Source organism: Cetorhinus maximus, chromosome 1 (genome assembly GCF_964194155.1).
Source record: "Cetorhinus maximus chromosome 1, sCetMax3.hap1.1, whole genome shotgun sequence".
Classification (NCBI taxonomy): domain Eukaryota; kingdom Metazoa; phylum Chordata; class Chondrichthyes; order Lamniformes; family Cetorhinidae; genus Cetorhinus; species Cetorhinus maximus.
In genome coordinates, this window is record NC_135879.1 from 169,977,598 (window position 1) to 169,990,531 (window position 12,934).

General features: G+C 43.3%; 1 pseudogene; it reads right to left on the reverse strand.

Moving 5' to 3' along the window:
* The window catches only part of LOC144672947 (granzyme K-like), a 32,772-nt pseudogene extending 19,878 nt beyond the window's left edge, over positions 1-12,894 (reverse strand).
* Positions 12,895-12,934: the final 40 nt, after the last annotated feature.

Sequence of the window (12,934 nt, forward strand, 5' to 3'; positions counted from 1 at the left end):
CCAGATCCTGCTTTAATTTACTAAAATCCACTCTCCCCCAATCTAAAACATTTTTATGCAGCTTGTCTATTTCTTTGTCCATAACAAGCTTAAATTGTACCATGTTGTGTTCGCTAAAACTAAAATGCTCCCCCACCACCACCTCAGGCTTCATTCCCCAGAATTAGGTCCAGCACTGCGCTGTGTTGGACCCTCTACATATTGACCTAAATGGTTCTCCTGTACATATTTCAAGAAATCCACTCCATCCCAGCCCTTAACACTATGTCTATCCCAATTAATGTTGGGAAAAATGAAATCACCTAACATAATTACCCCATTGTTATTGTTTTTACACACCTCCGCAAATTGTGCACATATTTGCTCCTCAATTTCCCACTGACTATCTGGGGGGTCAATAATAAACACCTAACAATGTGGCTGCTCCTTTTTTATTCCTAAACGCTACCCACAAAGCTTCATTCGATGCCACCCACCCCCCCACCACCCCCAAGATATCATCTCTCCTTACTGCAGTAACTGACTCCTTAACTAATAATGCAATGCCTCCTCATCTTTTACTCCACCCCCTGTCTCGCCTGAAGATTCTATATCCCGGAAAGTTGAGCTGCCAACCCTGCCCCTCCCTCAACCACGTCTCAGTGATGGCTACTTTATCACAATTCCGTGTGGCAATCTTTGCCCTTAACTGAACCGTTTTGCCTGTAATACTCCTGGCATTAAATTAAAGGCCATCCAGCCTTGCCTTACTCCCTTGAAACCTAATGCAGCTGTACTCCCTCTAACTTGATTGTTTTACTATATTATGATGTGTCCCTATTCTGCTAACATTCTGTGTCCCCTCCCCCTGCCAAATTAGTTTAAACTCCTCCCAACAGCACCAGTAAACCCGCCCGCAAGGATGTTAGTCCCGCTCTGGTTCAGATGTAGACCGTCCCGCTTATACAGGTCCCACCTTCCCCAGAAACGGTCCTAGTGATCCAGGAATCTAAAACCCTCCCTCCTGCACCAACTCTTAAGCCACATATTCATCTGTGCTATTCTCCTTTTTCTGAGGTCGCTAGCACGTGGCACTGGGAGTAATCCAGAGATTACAACCCGAGAGGTCTTGCTTTTTAGTCTACTGCCTAACTCCCTGAATTCTTGGTGCAAGACCTCATCCCCCTTTCTACCTATATCATTGGTACCAACATGTACCCTGACCTCTGCCTTATCACTTTCCCCCTTCAGGATGCCCTGCAGCTGTTCAGTGACATCTCAAACCCTGGCACCAAGGAGGCAACACACCATCCTGGAGTCATGTTGACAACCACAGTAGCACCTATCTGTTCCCCTGACTATAGAATCTCCTATTACTATTGTTCTTCCTCTCTTCTCCCCCATTCTTCACCAGTTTACAGAGGCTTCTTCTCTGATTCTATGCCCCTCCAGGATTCGCATGGCATTATGCTGCGTTCACTCTCCATACCTACCATGGTGTGATTATTCCTGATCTCAGTAAGTACTAGGGGTGAAAGCAGAATCTGTAAATTTCACAAGCAACATAGACAAGTAGACCGTGAGCCTGAAATGCTAAACATCCGTACAACTTGCAGTTGGCATACATATTTCTATTCAGCGTGATGTATGCAAGTCTGGTCAACGCTATGAATCTGCAAAAATTGGGGAATGATAGTGTTTTGAATGATTTTAGAATTGAAGGTGAAAGAAAATTTGGAAGAAATTGGATCGCAAAATAACATTTTTTAAAAGGTATTCAAAAAATGTTGTCAATGAAAAAGCAAGGAGATGAGAGAGCCATGCAGTGGGGAAACTTAGGAGGTTTAAGAACTTGCAATCTGAGCTAAAGGCTGTGTGCTCGGCTTGATTTGAACTTGGTTGAAGAGGAAATAGGTAATACACATTCTGACAAATTAAAATGGTTTCAAAAAATGTAATATTCGATAATACTTAGCAAGAAAGAAGATTGTCTGGGTCCCATTTGTAATCTCCTTTTCTGGGCAGATGCAGAAGATGATTGAATTCTTCTTCCTAACTTTTCAAACTTGGCAAGCATTAAATGCTAGACTGTTAGAGGCTGAGGTGGACAAATGTTCAAACAGAACTGCAAATCTCACCAAAGAACTTCAAAACAAAGGGAAAACTTCCACTCACCAACATTAGTACATTATTGTCTATTTTCTACCCGTGTAATGTTCTTTTATTTATGAAATGGCAGTGGCAAAGACAGCTAATGACCAAAAAAGTACTTCAGAGGACTAACACACCATCAGGTGTTGTCATGAGACAACATGAAAGCCATCTTACAGCATGACTACGTATGTGCACAAGTTTCATGCAAACTTTCCTCACTTCAAAGAAATGCAAAGCAGTGAGCTGTTTAAATTCCTTAAGCAAATTATGACAATTAGTCACAACATAGGAAACATGAAGTGACTATAATTTGGAATATTTACTCAACACTTCTCCCGTGTTTTAGAGAATCAGTGACGAAAGGGTGAGGCGAGAGTGACTGCTCTCACATTTGACCGAGTGTAGCATCAACGAGCCCTAGCAAAACTGGAATCAATGGGAATCGGGGGAAAACTCTCCACTGGTTGGAGTCATACCCAGCACAAAGGAAGGTGGTTCTGGTTGTTGGAAGTCAGTCATCTCAGCTCCAGGACATCACTGCAGTAGTTCCTCAGGGTGGTGTTCTCAGCCCAACCATCTTCAGCTGCTTCATCAATGACCTTCCTTCCATCATAAAGTTAGAAGTGGGGATGTTCACTGATGATTGCACAATGTTCAGCACCATTCGTGACTTCTCAGATACTGAAGCAGTCAATGCCCAAATGCAGCAAGACCTGAACAATATCCAGCCTTGGGCTGACAAGTGGCAAGTAACATTCATGCCACATAAATGCCAGGCAATGACTCTCTCTAACAAGAGAGAAACTAACCATTGCCCCTTGACATTCAATGGCATTACTATCACTGAATTCCCCCATTGTCAACATCCTTGGGGTTACCATTGACCAGAAACTGAACTGGACTAGCCATGTAAATACTGTGGTTGCAAGAGCAGGGCAGAGGCTGGGAATCCTGTGACGAGTAACTCACCTCCTGAATCCCCAAAGCCTGTCTACCATCTACAAGGCACAAATCAGGAATGTGATGGAATACTCTCCACCTGCCTGGATGAGTGCAGCTCCAAAAACACAAGAAGATTGACACCATCCAGGACAAAGCAGCCCGCTTGATTGGCACCACATCCACAAACATTCACTCCCTCCACCACCGAAGAACAGTAGCAGCAGTGTGTGCCATCTACAAGATGCACTGCAGAAATTCACCAAGTCTCCTTAAGCTGCACCTTCCAAACCCACGACCACTACCATCTAGAAGGTCAAGGACTGCAGATAGATGGGAACACCACCACCTGGAATTTCCCCTCCAAGCCACTTACCATCCTGGCATGGAAATATATTGCTGTTCCTTCACTGTCGCTGGGTCAAAGTCCTGGAACTCCCTCCTTAACAGCACTGTGGGTGTACCTACACCACTTGGATTGCAGTGATTCCAGAAGGCATCTCACCACCACCTTCTCAAAGGAAACTAGGGATGGGCAATAAATGCTGGCCCAGCCAGCGAAGCCCACATCCCATGAGAGAATAAAAAAAAAAACTAAAATTCTCTCTATGAAATAAAAATAGAAACTGTTGGAAAAACTCCGCAGGTCTGGCAGTACCTGTGGAGAGAGAAACAGAGGGTGGGATTTTCCAGCCCCGCCGGCCACCAGGATCATCCGGCCTCACCGAAAGTCTGGCTGGCCCACCGCATACCCTGTGGGGCCAGAAAATCCCGGACACAGTTAACGTTTCAAGTCCAATGACTCTTTATCAGAACTGGGAATACTTGTTTGTATTTCAGCAAAACTTTTGATGAATGCAATAGAGGAGGTTGATCCGCATAGGTAGAGTTCTTCAGCAATGATTTGAAAGTTGATTGAGACAGAGTAAGCTTGTATGTATGGTAGTAACTAGTGGAGTGCCTCAGGTATCAATGCTGGGGACATTTAGAGCAAACAAAAGGGACCTGCAAATGAGGACAGACTCAAAGCTCTCCCAGTTTGTACGTGACACCAAACTGTGAGGGACTGCAAACAATATGACACAGCTGATCACACACAGAAGGGCCTGAATAAATTGGAGAGCCAAACATTCTTTTACTAAGAGTACTTTTTTTCATATATTCTTTCATGGGATGTGCTAGGCCAGCATTTATTGCCCATCTCTAATTGGTATTTAAGTGTCAACCACATTGCTGTGGGTCTGGAGTTACATGTAGGCCAGACCAGGTAAGGATGGCAGATTTCCTTCCCTAAGGGACAGTGATCAAAGTGAACCATATGGATTTTTACGATAATGGTTTCATGGTCGTCATCAGACTTTTGTATATCCAGATTTTTATTGAATTCAAATTTCATCATCTGCCATGGTAGGATTCAAACCCTGGTCCCCAGAGCATTACATCAGGTCTCTGGATTACTAGTCAGTGACAATGCCACTATGCCACCACCTCGGCTGAAATATACCTAACAATTAGTTTTTAATAAAAGTTGCTAACATTTTTGTGGTCATACCCTTTCAGATAAATAGAATAGAGTTTCCCCATGGCCTATGAATAAGCTTCCAACACAAGGCCACAGAATGTAAATAAAGTTGATTCTAGCAAGTGGGTGAGCACACATATCGCTAAGCCAGGGCTGATAATGCATCACCTCACTAATGCACGGTCATGCACCTGATTGGAAACTCTCCCCAATTGCCTTTATGGTTGAGGAAGGAGAGCAGAAAAACATCTTTTGCAAAGACATCACATGGAAATTTCCAGACATTGTCCTCTCTTGGCTATGTGTCCATGCATCACAAGGAAATTACAGATAGTTTTCATCATCAATATTCCCTTGAAAATATCATTCACATCACACAGGATAAGAAAAATATATTAACTTAAGAATAACACTCACATCACACAAAGTAAAATATATTAACTCACTCTTCTGTGTGCTGCAGTCAGTACCCATCTCAGTGCGATCAAAGCTCCTCCACAAATGTGTTGTCTATTCATCCGAATAAAGACCATGTATGGTCTAGAGTGAGGTTTGACTTCTCTGCCCCCAATAATTTCTGTGCAGAAGTAGATAAGAAAGAATTATTTAATAGAACAGGGGAACTAGCTAATATAATCATGATAGAATGCTGTGATAATAGCTCAAAGCCGAGTCCTGGACTGCCTCATAATAATGTGTTGCACGTCTAGGATTTTTGGCCCTCGAATAGGGAAATCAACTGGAAGCGGGGAGGGCTCTGGCCAGACCATGCTATCACCGAGCACCTGGAGAGGGAAAGCCTGTTAGTCACCATTGGACTTGGATGTAACCAAGAGTTTGGCACCTATCATGAGGGGGTTGTAGAGGAGCAAGCTGAAGTGGTGTGTGTCTCTTCTGTGGCCAAGAGGATATTGTAAGTTCATTTACATGTCCTTGTTATGTGTTCACCACACCTCTCATGGGAAAAGAAAGACTTACATTTACTTAGGGTTTTACGTGGTTTCAGGCCAATGAAGAGCTTCAGAGATGTAGTCACTGCTATCATGTAGGAGAGACGGGCAGCAAGGTCCCAAAACATAGATAAGATCATGGCCAGACAATCTTTTTATTTTGTGCTGTTGATTGAGGAATAAAGGCTGGCCACTCCCTTGCTCTTGCCATGGGATCGAAATAGTGCCATGAGAGGGCAAATGAGGCCTTAGTTTGACAACTCATCTGAAAGGTGCCACCTGCAACAGTGCAGCATTCCATTCCTCTGTTATGGCATTGGAGTATCAGCCTAGATTGTTTCTGTACTGAAATCTCTGGAGTGGGACATGAACTCACAACCTTCCGACTCAGAGGCAGCTAAGCCACAGTTCTGTCCAACATTTCAGGTCAATGACATTTTGTTTGAGGCCATCGATCTGAAGCAATTGGGCCTGATTTTAACTCTATTCCAGTGGGTGAGTTTTGACTGGGTTAAAATCGGCCCCATTAACTCTGTTTATCTCTTCACAGATGCTGCTAGACCTGTTGAGTATTTCCAGCATCTGCAGTATTTTGCTTTCCCAGCAACAGGGTTTTCCCTGACTGGACAAACAGCAAAGTTTTACCAGTGCTCAGTGCCCTGAGACAGTGTGCACTCACTGTCAAGCAATCAGAACCTTTACATTTGTGGATTCCTTTCCTTTAGAACACTCCTTAAAACCTTCCTCTTTGACCAAGTTATTTCCTTATGTGGCTTAGTGTCATATTTTCTTTTATAAGGCCTTTGCGAAACACCTTGGGAAGTTTTCATTGAAGCTGCTACATAAATACATGTTGTTTTGAATTATAAGGATTCAAACTTCACCTAAATCAAATCTCTGTTGATTTACATGTTCAACCATGTTACTAATGTAATGCATGGTGATACTATCCTGTATTGTGTAACTGTGAGATTTTGCACCTGCTTTACATTCCAATGTCCCCTTCTGAGGCACATCACAGGCCGCAGAACATAAATACGTAAAGCATTTTGATATATCAGAGAGTTTGTGTGGCAGATTCTAAGAAATAATATTGTTTGAGCAATTAGATTACACTTTTTTTTTAACAGTTACCAGGTTTATGTAGAAGCATAAACTGAATTTAGCACATAGTTAATCATAACACTTGCAATGGTTGGAAATTAGTCAAACTACAATGTGAGTCATTACTATGTGGGTAATAACCTGACATACAGGCTCCTAAAACTGTTAGACACTATGTAGCAGCAAATGTTTTGATACACCTCAAGTGGAAATTCTGCTATTCTTATAATCAGTAGCTTAACTTTCAGAGACTGGCAGCTTAAACGATTTCAGGCTCTTAGGGTCATCCACTTAAAAAGAAATACTGCTGCACATTTGTTAAAACAAATCATTGCTAAAACAGCAATGCTGTGTTACAGTTCATTCAGTTAGCCTGAGTTGCTGCAGCAACATGCACTTTCCTTGCATGATATAGTCTGAGCGGTCCAATGGGATCTAGATAGGAGATCATTAAAACGTGGTGGACAGGTGAAGAAAATGGTCAAAAGGGCTCGCAGAATGCTGGCCTTTATAACTAGAGGACTTGAATGCTACAGCGATACAAAGCCCTGGTTAGACTACATTGAAGTATTGTGAGCAATCCTAGGTGCAACATCATTGAAAGGATAATTTGGCCTTGAAGGGAGTGCAGTATAGGTTTATCAAAATGATGCCTGGACTTCAAGGGTTAAATTATAAGGAGAGATTACACAAACCAGGGCTTTATTCCCTGGGATAAGGGGTGAATTGGTTGAAGATTTCAAGATATTAGGGGGAACCTATGTTGTCTAATTTTGGTATCTTAACATCACATCAGCGGTTGATGGGGCAAACAAGTTCAAAAAAGCTAACAACTTAAAAGACAATGTACAATTGAGAAACTGTCCTGGTTAAAGGTCGAAGACCAAGGCCATTGTTTAACATATGAATATATGAATTAGGAGCAGGAGTAGGTCGCTAGGCCCCTTCAGCCTGATTCACCGTTCAATAAAATCATGGCTGATCTGATTGTAACATCAACTCCACATTCCCACCTACCCCTCCAAGTAACGTTTCACCCCCTTGCTTATCAAGAATCTATCTAGCTCTGCCCTAAAATATTCCAATACTCTGCTTCCACTGCCTTTTGAAGAAGACAGTTCCAAAGACTCATGACCCTCCGAGAGAAAAATATTCTCCTCATCTCTGTCTTAAATGGGTGACTCCTTATTTTTAAACAGTGGCCAGAATTTTGCAGTCGGCGAGCGGGTGAGCACCCAACACACTGGAAGGTAAAATGACATGCGATGATGTCGGGCTTGCGTCCAACGTCATCACGCTGTCTCGCGATATTTCGTTCAGTGGGTGCACGCTGTAGTCGGCAGCGCGCCCTCCAATAATTGAAAGGTCTATTAAGGCCATTAACGACCTAATTAACTTCAAATTTACACTGCCCATCCAACCTAATGGTTGGCGGGCAGGCGATAAGGCCAAGCGGCCTTTATGTTTTCTAGAAAACCTCATCAACTAGCGGAATGAGATTTCCTAATGCTAATGCTGATGAAATAAAAACTTTATTTTGAGAATAAAAACATGTCCCATCTCATGTGACACAGTCACATGAGGGGACGTTTCATTAAATTTTTACTGTCTTTATATATATATATATTTTTAAAAAGCACGTCAATCTCCCTGAAGCACCTCCGTGTCTCAGGGAGATTGAAGTGCTCTTTTGCGCGCATGCGTGAAAGGACGCTGGACCCGACTCCCCCTCCTCACCCCGCCCACGCAGATAACGCTAGCGCTACTGCTCACGATCCATGCAGGGCGGGCCTTAATTGACTCCATGACTACCCCTGCCCGTTCCCGCCGAGCCCGCCTGACCGATGTAAAATCCTGGCCAGGGACTCCTAGTTGTAGGCTTGAATCTTCTGGTTATAGGCCTGAATCCTGTGGTCAGCACGCAGGGGTGGGCCCTGCTTGCTGACGCGTTAAATGACGTGTGGTGATGTCAGGCCTGCGTCTCGACGTCCTGTGCGTCATTCCAAACTTAATTTCAGCAGGCGTGCACCGGAGTCGGCTGCGCGCCCACCTAACTGTCAAAGGCCTATTAAGGCCATTAGTAACCTAATTAAGCTAGTTGTCTAATGGTTGTCTGGGCTGTCCGTAACACTTTAAGGTTGGCAGGCAGGCGAAGAGCCCAGGCGGCCTTCGCATTTATCATGAAACCTCATCCATGAGCGGGATGAGGTTTCATGAAGGCTTTGTAAATTGAATAAAAATTTTTATTAAAATTCATTGACATGTCTCAGCTCATATGACACTATCACATGAGGGGACATGTTTAAATAATTTTTTTTTCTTCTTTATTTCAATTCATAATAATCAAACTAATCTCCCTGAGGCAGCTCTGTGCCTCAGGGGGATTTCAGCACTCTTTCGTGAACATGTGCGCGAAAGAGCGCAAGCCCCGATTCTCCTTCTTTCCCCCGCCCGCACAGGGAGTGCTCAGCGCTTCCAGGTGCTCATCACACTGGGCAGGCCTTAATTGGTCCGCCCACGTTAAATGGCGGCGCACAGCTGATCGTGGGCGCCCACTCCTGCTCAGCACCCCCAGTGGGGAGAAAATTCTCCCCATAGATTTTCCCACAACAGGAAACATCCTTTTCACATCCATCCTGTCAAGACCCCTTAGGATCTTATGTTCCAAAGAAGTCGCCTCTTGCTCTTCTAAACTCCAGTGGATACAAACCTAGCCTGTCCAATCTTTCCTCATAAGACAGCCCTCTCATTCCAGGTATTAGTCTATTAAACCCTCTCTGAACTGCTTTTAACACATTTACATGCTTCCTTAAATAAGGAGACCAGTGGTGCACTCGGGATCAGGTTGGGCCCACTAAATGTCGAAGCAGAACTCAAGTGTCCATGAAGGAGGGCGAGGAATAAGGCAGGCTAGTTAGAAAGCTTAAACAAAAACAAAAATTGCTGGAAAAGCTCAGCAGGTCTGACAGCATAATACTCCAGATGTGGCCCACCAATGCTCTCTATGACTGAAGCATAACCTCCCTAATTTTGTGTTCAATTCCCCTCGCAATAAATAATAACATTCTATTAGCTTTCCTAATTACTTGCTGTATCTGCACACTAGTCTTTTGTGATTCATGCCCTAGGACATCCAGATCCCTCTGCACTCCCAGAGCTCTGTAATCTCTCACCATTTCGATAATATACTTCTTTTTTATTCTTCCTGCTAAAATGGAAAAAATTGAAGGTTGCACTTTCAAATACAAGATGAAGCATAATTTAGAAATTAAAAATATATAATAGTGATACTGTGGATGCTTCAGACTATAAGCATTCTGAATCAATAAAACCAAAAGCCTACTATCTACAGCAGCTGCAAGTTTACGTGGTTTGGATAGACGTGAGAGAATAATATGAAATGGCAAAAGAGACAACACAAAGGAAGAGATAGTGTGAAATGTTCAAATCTGATAAATTGCAATAACCGCTGTGGTTATATGTTGAGGAGATAGCACATCAGACACAAAAATCTGCTTTACAATCTCCAAATTTATCAAACTTGGCATGTGATAGTGCATCTAATCCAACTAGATTGTTGACCCAAAAGTGTGTTTATAAATAGTATAGGATACACTAGTAGGGGTAAATTGACACCACAGAATTGTTTGATTATTGAAACTAAGAACTAGATATTTGCTACCAGAATCGCAGAATTATTAGTTTAGGGGACCATTCAGCCCATCATGTCATTGCCAGCTCTCTGTAGCAGCAATTTACCTAGTGCCACACCACTGCCTTCTCTCCATAGCCCTGCACATTCTTCCTTTTCATATAACAGTCCAATTCCCTATTAAATGCTTCAATTGATTTGCGTCCACCATACTCCCAGGCAGTGAATTTCAGATCCTAACCACTTGCTGTGTGAAAAGGTTTTCCTCATGTCTCTATTGCTCCTTTTGCCATTTACCTTAAATCTGTGTCCTCTGGTTCTGGATCCCTCCACTAATGGGAACAGTTTTGCCCTATCCACCCTGTGCAGAACCCTTCTAATTTTTGATACCTCAACCAAATATCCTCTTGATTCAGCCAACCTGCTAAAGGGCTTGGTTACACACAGCTTTCGCTTCAGGGAAGCAGAATCGGGATCAGGTTGGGCCCACTAAATGTCGAAGCAGAACTCTAGTGTCCATGAAGGAGGGCGAGGGATAAGGCAGGCTAGTTAGAAAGCTTAAACAAAAACAAAAATTGCTGGAAAAGCTCAGCAGGTCTGACAGCATCATTTGAGTTCTGATGAAGAGTCATATAGACTCGAAACGTTAACTCTGTCTTCCTCTCCACAGATGCTGCCAGACCTGCTAGTTTTTTCAGCTATTTTTGTTTTTGTTTCAGATTTTCAATAACCGCAGTATTTTGCTTTTATCTTAGTTAGAAAGCTTGCCTTGATTCTCTGGGATTTTGTCCCAGTTGGTTTAAATACTACAAAAACAAAAATAGCTGGAAAAACTCAGCAGGTCTGGCAGCATCTGCGGAGAGGAATACAGTTAACGTTTTGAGTCCGTATGACTCTTCATCTATTAGGCCCTTTAACCCTCACCTCTTGTACACCCTCACATCCCCTATCCACTCCTATGGCCTCTCATTACCCCCATGTCACTTCCATGCTGACTCATTCCCCCACCCACCCAATGCCCCCTCTTACGCTCATGCCACCTCCATGCCACCTCATGTCCTCCACCCTTGCCAGCCTCCAATAACTCCATGCTAATTCATGCCCTCCACTAAGCCCCTCATGCCCCTCACATCCCTATGTCCCCTCATACCTCATGCCGCCTCCACAGCCATTCACCCAGTATCCACCATGGGCAGACCTAAGGAGGGATTTGGAGATGAAAAAAAACAGAGTAATCTAATAGAGCTCTCACTCATGCACACTTCATAGGGAAAAAACTCCCATTCAAGAAAGCCATTCAGAGCTTTGAAACCTCCTCAAGTGGTTAATCTGTTATTTAAAAACAATCTTCTATTCAGACCCCACATCAAAGACAACTAATCCTTTAATGACCTCTTTAAATTATCAAACTGTGAACTCAGAACCCCAGCTCAGATAATTGTAGCATTTGAAACTCAGCTAAGCATTCACAATGACATAATAATAATAATAATAATAATAATAACAACAACCATTTGGGGGCAGTGCCAACCAAGTATTGAAATTACATGACCAGATGATAATTTTTTTCTAACCTACGCCAATGAAAAGTAGCCCAACAGAGGGAGTTTTTTTTAAACTCTCACTGACAGCTTAGGCCTACTTATTTTTATGTTTAAAAAGTGGGGGAGTTTTTTTAAAAAAAACTTCAGATTATAACACTTAAACAGACTTTATCAGCCTTTCAAGAACATTTATGTCTACTTCATCAATTCATAACTCCCATATTGTGGTTAAGGCCTTAAAGGGGTATTTTTGAACTCAGCACTAAATTCCAATGGGTCTGTTGTGTTTGGGTTTTCTGCCTTTGGGAATCAACCCGCACCCCCTTCCCCCTCCAGCAAAAATTGGATCTGTCAGAGATGGGATTGGGACTTTCGCATCCAAGCTCCATTTTTAAAGGTCTACAGAGTTTTACTGACTCCCCAAAAACCCGGCATGGGGGTAATGAGGGGCCATAGGGGTGGATAGGGGATGTGAGGGTCTGCAAGGGGTGAGGGTTAAAGGGCCTAACAGCATCTAAACCAACTGGGACAAAGTCCCAGAGAATCAAGGCAAGCTTTCTAATTGGCCTGTCTTGTCCCTCGCCCACCTCCATGGACACTTAGATAATGCATTTTGAATGATCACATGGGTTGAATTTTTTTACTGGTTTTGAGAACTCAAATAACCAGGTAGGATGGAATTTTCCATTTCGGGACTAAGTCCCAGGGAGGAAATGGGGAGAGTTTCCTGCTGCGGAGGCTGGTGGGAATTTGTACCGTATCGCCTGATGCTGCCCTAATTAATTATGCAGTCAGGGGTTTCCTGACGTCCTGCAAGGTGAGGCGGGCTGGATAGCTTGTGTCCCCCCCATCATATCTGGGTGCCATATTTAAAAGGCACCCAGATATCAACTTAGCCACCATTGAGGGAGAAGATCCATCTCCTGGAAGGTCCTGAAGTTAGAAGATCCATGTCATAGATGCTCCACCCACCCACTGCTGCACGTGGTGCTCCAGTATCTGGTTGCTGGAGGCCTCCATCTTCCCTCTGATCTCCGTGAGCTGCCCCATGCCTTCGTGCAGGTAAGTCCAACATTTGAACATCACGTTA